General features: G+C 50.7%; 1 protein-coding gene across 2 annotated transcripts in view; it reads left to right on the top strand.

Moving 5' to 3' along the window:
- Positions 1-2923: 2923 nt before the first annotated feature.
- The window catches only part of MGMT (O-6-methylguanine-DNA methyltransferase), a 255691-nt gene continuing 252765 nt past the window's right edge, over positions 2924-5849 (top strand). The window contains exon 1 of one of the 2 annotated variants that reach the window (XM_081823290.1): positions 2924-3024. The gene's annotated coding sequence lies outside the window, so the exon portion shown is untranslated. Of the gene's footprint in view, positions 3031-5849 lie in introns of both variants that reach the window. The other variant, XM_081823291.1, reaches the window with a different exon arrangement.

Genomic DNA, 5849 nt, shown 5'->3' with positions numbered 1-5849 from the left:
GTTCATTTGTTTAACCTGAAAGGTATCCATTTGGATGTTTAAAGAAATGATGCAAATTAACATTGTTCCCAGTGCCCACAAGAAAGCTGGCTGGTCTTAAAGGACATTCAGGGAGGCCCCTTGAAGAAGTCAGACTGACATTGAGCATACATTCCTGTGTTTTTCCACCTCTTTTGCAAAAGTCATTCATGGGAATCTGCAGAAGAAGGGGATACGATTTATGAATCTGCAGATGGGGAAACCCCAAAGGAGCCTTGTCCACCTCGTCCAGGGCTGTCATCCTACAAGTGGATTAGTCAGGTGGATTATGCCATGAGAAGCTGACAGGACCACATCCCGAATCGCCTGACCTTGCGTTCCTCATGCCAAGTCATCTCCCAGATTTGGGGCTATCCTTGTGTTGCTTTAACCACAGAAAGTGCTCATAGGTGAGGATGCTGGTATAATGGGACAAAGGAATGAGGCATGGGGGAGCTTTTGAGAAAATGCTTTGAGTTTTTGAAAATTATCAAGAGGAGAAGAATTTACCAGCAAGTGCAGGGAGTGTGGGTTTTAGTTCTGTTCACTGGAGAGTCTGAGATGTCACATTCTAGAATCTTAGTCTTTGGCAGGGCCAGTCCTTGGCAGTGTGGTGGCCTTCTCCCAGTCCCCCTTGGCTCTAAGACCTCTATTTGGCTCTTGACCTTGAATCCCCTTGTGAAGGCTGTTGCAGCAACCCCCAACCTTGCCAGCAAGGGCAACTGAGTCCTGCCAGCAGACCCAGGGGCTTGCATCTCTCCTGGATGCTGTACTCTACTCTGTCTCTCTTGTTTACCTCTCCCCAAGGCCACACAATCTCCCTAAAGGGCCGTAGGATCACCATGATGAACTTTCTTTCCTGGGATGGAAATCAGAGACACTAACACCACCTAAACTCTTTTTACTAATAACTTAGGGCATCATATTAAACTATTATTCAGATAAAAAGCAAAGTAGGATTTATTTATTTTTATAAAATTACATCACACCATGCTTGCTAAGATACCAGAAGTCATCCTGATTCAATTTTGGTATTATTTTCCCTTTTCAGTTCTGTTGGGATCCCAGTTCTGAGTATATAGACTATAATAGAGTATAAGAAGACAGGCTTATTGTCATTGATGTTTCTTACTCCTACCCGCATGCCCTACACAGAGTAGATCATTATAAAAATCCTTTACAGATGAGGACACTGAGGATTAGAGAATTTGAATAAGTTTCCTGAAGTTTCACAGGGAGCCAATAGAAAAGACCAGAACAAGTGGCAAAGATGTTTTATTTCTCTTGCCTTCTTAGCTTAAGTGCTTATGGCTGCCTGGAGCAACAATGAGAAGGATTCTGAGGCTGTGTCCAGTCTCACTGGAGAAAAAGTACCTTGATTTGATTACCAGTGTGTACCCAGGGCCTACCTTCCACAAAGCAACCTTGTTTTGGTTCTTTGAACAAATTTTTATTAACAATGGTAATATGTTGAGCCATGCAAGTCACAAATATCCCAATAGAGGAGTTGTACACACGGCGGGGAGGGGTGTGTGTGAAGATTTCTTTTCCATTAAGAAAAGAGAACCTAGGAGCCCCATAGATGGTTTAGAACGTGTAGTCCTGAGATGGGACCAATGGGTGTGTGACGTCCCTTAAGCTTTGGGCGATACTTCCAGAGGTCCTTATGCCCATCAAGCTGGATACAATATGTCTATAGAGTTTCCTGGGGCTGCCATAAAAGGTACCACAAAATGGGTGTCCAGAAAGAACACACACATATTGTCTCACAGCTCTGGAGCCCAGGAGTCTGAATCAAGGTGTGGAAAGGGCTGTGCTCCCACTGAAGGTTCTAGGGATGGGTGCTGCCCATGCCTCTCCTGTCCCAGGTGTTCCTTGGCTAGGATGCATCACTCTGCAGCCCCCATCTTCACACAGAATTCTCCCGGAGTCTGTGTCTTCACCTGGCCTTCTGCTTACAAGGACACCAGTCATACTGGGATTAGGGGCCCACCCTATTGATTCACTGTAACTTGTTACCTCTGTAAAGATCCTGTCTCCAAATAAGGTCACTTTCTGAGTACTGGGGGTTGGGACTCTAACACATCTTTCTGGGGGAGCACAATTCAACCATAATAATGTCCACACAGCACCAAGCAGTGCCTGGCACCCGTGTGCTCACTGAATAGCATCTGACACTGGCCTGGCTGCCAGGACCCAGGAGTCTGGGTGCGTCTAGGTCCTGGTGACCTGCAGGACCTGAAGAGCCCTGCAAGGCCACCTCGGGCCACTTCCGACCACAGGCACTGGAGACTGACCCCAGGCCCCTCTGCTCACGCATCGACCCGGATGGTGCCCGGAGTCCCGTCGGTCCCTGCCCTCTTGGAGACCCAGGCAGGCAGCCCCCGCTACAGGCACCTCCCCGCTAGGCAGAATCAGCAACACGATTAGTGGGAGCACCTGGCGCTGCATCTCCCCAATGCTCCCCACAAGCGGCGTACCGAGCGCACCAAGGGGCACGGGGCTGACATTTGCTAAAGTGAGGCACAGAGTCCGAGAGGTGGAGGAAGAAGCGCGGGGCCCACGCAGCCAGGCAGGAGAGACCCTCCTGCGGGCCGGAAGACCGCGGCTGGGAGGCGCCGGGCGGCCAGCGAGACTGCGCGGAGCGAGGTCAGCCCGGGCGCCGCCGCACTGGGCATGCTCCGAACCGGGCGAGCACTCGCGGGTCCAGCCCCACCCCGCCTCTTTAGGCCCCGCCCCCGCGCCTCGGCCCTGCTTCCCGCACTTCCTGGCCCCGCCCCCTCTGGGCCCCGCCTCCGCGCGCTTCGGATCCCGCGTCCAGGTCGCGCTTCCGTCACGTCCAGGCCCCGCCCCACTGTGGCCCCGCCCCCGCGCGTCCCGGCCCCGCCCCCCGCCGTCCCGGCCCCGCCCCCGCGCCCCGGACGTTTTTGGGCGGCGCGCGCGCTCTTGTAGCACTTGGCATCACTACGCTCTCAGCTCCTCGTGGTCGGCGGCCCGGGCAACGCGGTGAGTGTCTGGGTTGCTGCCCTCGCGCCAGAGTCGGGGCCTTTCCTAGGATGAGCAGTCGTCTGGAGCTTGTGGTTCTATGGGCACCTTCCCCTCGCCATAGGTGTGGGGCCTGCCCTCATCCCACCCACTTGGCCCAGGCCCCACCTGCGCCCAGGTGCGCCCAGGTATGCTCAGGTGCGATCCGCCTACCCCAGATCTGGGGCTCCTGGACCAAGTTGCGCTGCGGTACCCCGGCCCGCTGTGGGCTGCTGTCCGCCCCTCCGCACCTCTAGTTGGCCAACACTTTGGACGCTCTCCCTGCGCAAGCTCCTGCCCTGCACAGCTGACCAGGGCGGGGTCTGCCTCCGCCTTCTGTTCCCAGGAAGCTTCCGGAGGCCCCTACCCCGGTCTTGCTTGCGGCAAGCCTTTAGCGTACTACTTGTACAGAATTCCACACCTTCTTTCCCGTGTTTAAGAGCGCCAGAGGAGGACCGCGTTCTGGGGTCCTCATTATCATGGTGTTTGTAATTCCTTTCGCCCTAATTGCCTCTGTAAACACTTAGAGTAAACAAGTGGAGTTTGAGAGCCATTCACACTGGGCACCATAATTCCCAAGTCGGTGATGATACAGTAGGGCAGTGTTCAAAACCATATATCCCTCACTCCCTGCCTGGCCTCATCACATCCTGAGATCTCAGAATGGTCTTGGCTTGTCAAGGCCTCTGCTCAGCACTTGGCTTTCTGTCCTGGAGGCACATTTTGTAGATGCGAGCACAGGGTTGGCTTGATTGTGTGGACAGTCATCAGGCAGAGGGAGGCTGCTTTGTCCACACAGGGGTCTCCTCGGCTGTTTGTGGCAGAACATGAAGCTGTTGCACCTAAGGAGCCAAGAATTAGGCTGTTTAAATAGGCACCTGGAGAGTGTCCAAGGCAGGCCCTCCTGTCCATCTCGGAAAATGACTTTGTTGTTTTCCAGTCCCTCAATGGATACAACACAGAGGTGCAAAGGACAAAAATGAAAGCATGCTGGGAGTAACACAGCTTTAAGGAAGCAATGTCAGAGCTCCCCTCCCCACCCCTGGCCGCCCCCCCGCAACCCCCGCAGGGAGTTCAGATTGTGTTAACTCTGACACACACTGAGTCCACACTTGCGGACGTCCAGAGTCTGCAGGTAGCAAAGGGGAGTTGGCCTTGCTCTGGCAAGTGTCCCATTTCCTCCTGGGTTCTTGTCTTGAGTTAGAATTTGAATGGTAGAGTCTGGTACAGTTATGGGGGCAGGATGAACCAGGCCTCAAGTACAGAGCTATATAGTAAGGCACCTTTTCTATGTGACTATTCTTTTCATTAAAACAAATCTGTAAGGCGCCTGGGTGGCTCAGTTGGTTAAGCGACTGCCTTCGGCTCAGGTCATGATCCTGGAGTCCCGGGATCGAGTCCCGCATCGGGCTCCCTGCTCAGCAGGGGGTCTGCTTCTCCCTCTACCCTCTTCCCTCTTGTGCTCTCTGTCTCTCATTCTCTCTCTCTCAAATAAATAAACAAAATCTTTTAAAAACAAAACAAAACAAAAAACAAATCTGTATTGTTGTCAAATAAATAAATTAAATCTTTAAAAAAAACAAAACAAAACAAAAACCATTCCTGAAGAGTTTTCTCTGCTCCTCTGCTCTTCCTGTCTCAGGAACCCAACAATGTGCTTCTCAGTGCTGTTCAATTAGGTAAAGTTACTCAGTTGTCTTCAGTTTTCTTATTTTGCAGAGGACATTTAGAAGCCAGGGATTCAAACCACCAATGCTGTTCTATTCCAACTCCCCTCAAGGCTCTTTTCAGTTTATAGTATAGTCTCCTTAATAGAAAAAACATGGAAGCAAAACAGTATTTTCTGAATTCTCTTTTCCTGTGGTCATCTGTTAACCTTATAGTCAGGTTTGTTTTTATACTTCACTCTGACCTTACCTAACTACTTAACTATAAAATTCCTCTTGTAGATCAACTTTCCCTGAGGGTTTTGACTTCCTATTGTGTCTCTGGTCACTGCAGACGTGTAGGTTGTGGTCCCAGTCTCTGAAAGGCCCTGAGCTCTTTTGGCTACTGTCCTAGTCCTCCCTGATGGGTTTCCTGTTTCCTGGGATGGGTAGCTTCTGATGCAGGGGCTTTCTGAAAGAGCTTGGGTCTTATCTCAGAATGTTACTTACACAAAACCTGAAACTGTAAAAATCGGGAACATGTAAACAATAACATTACCATTGGGTGAGAGTGGATTCTGTGTCCTCCTTCTCATATATGCGGATGAGCGAGCAAACCCAACAGCACCCCATTCTTGGTTTAAAGTGAAAGTACGTGTGGTTATCTGTGTGGGAGCAGGGATTTGAGCTGTGCGGGAGAGCCAGTTTTCCCTTGCTTCCCAGGATGCATTTTCCCCTTCTGTGAGCTCTGGAGGCCTGTCTTGGGCAAAGGTAGATGAAAGTTTGAGACCCAGCACTGGAGACAAAATACTGCCAGATGTGTGTTCCTGTGGCATTTGGGTAATTAGTTCATATTTGCTGGTCAGTGGCAAGAGTCGTTTTCTTTTGATGTAAAAAAAAAAAAATTCAAAGAAGAGCTTAGACGGGGGCGGGGTGCAAGGTTTTGGGGAAACCATATAGTGAATATATGGAATATAGTGAATGACTTATTCCTGTATAGCTATTAAAATGAATTGTCCAAGAAGAGGAATAAATCATTTTGTGACCTTTTGTAACCTTTGAAGGAATCTGAGTGGTTTTGGCAGATGGGGCCTACATGTAAATGGGTCACAGTGTCTAGCCAGAGTGCTCAGAATCCCGGGCAGCGAAGCCAGTGTGGAG

Source organism: Leptonychotes weddellii, chromosome 6, assembly GCF_054177405.1.
Source record: "Leptonychotes weddellii isolate Sample4059 chromosome 6, ASM5417740v2, whole genome shotgun sequence".
Classification (NCBI taxonomy): Eukaryota; Metazoa; Chordata; class Mammalia; order Carnivora; family Phocidae; genus Leptonychotes; species Leptonychotes weddellii.
Note: the sequence above shows the minus strand (reverse complement) of the source record. Positions and strands in the feature narration are given on the sequence as shown.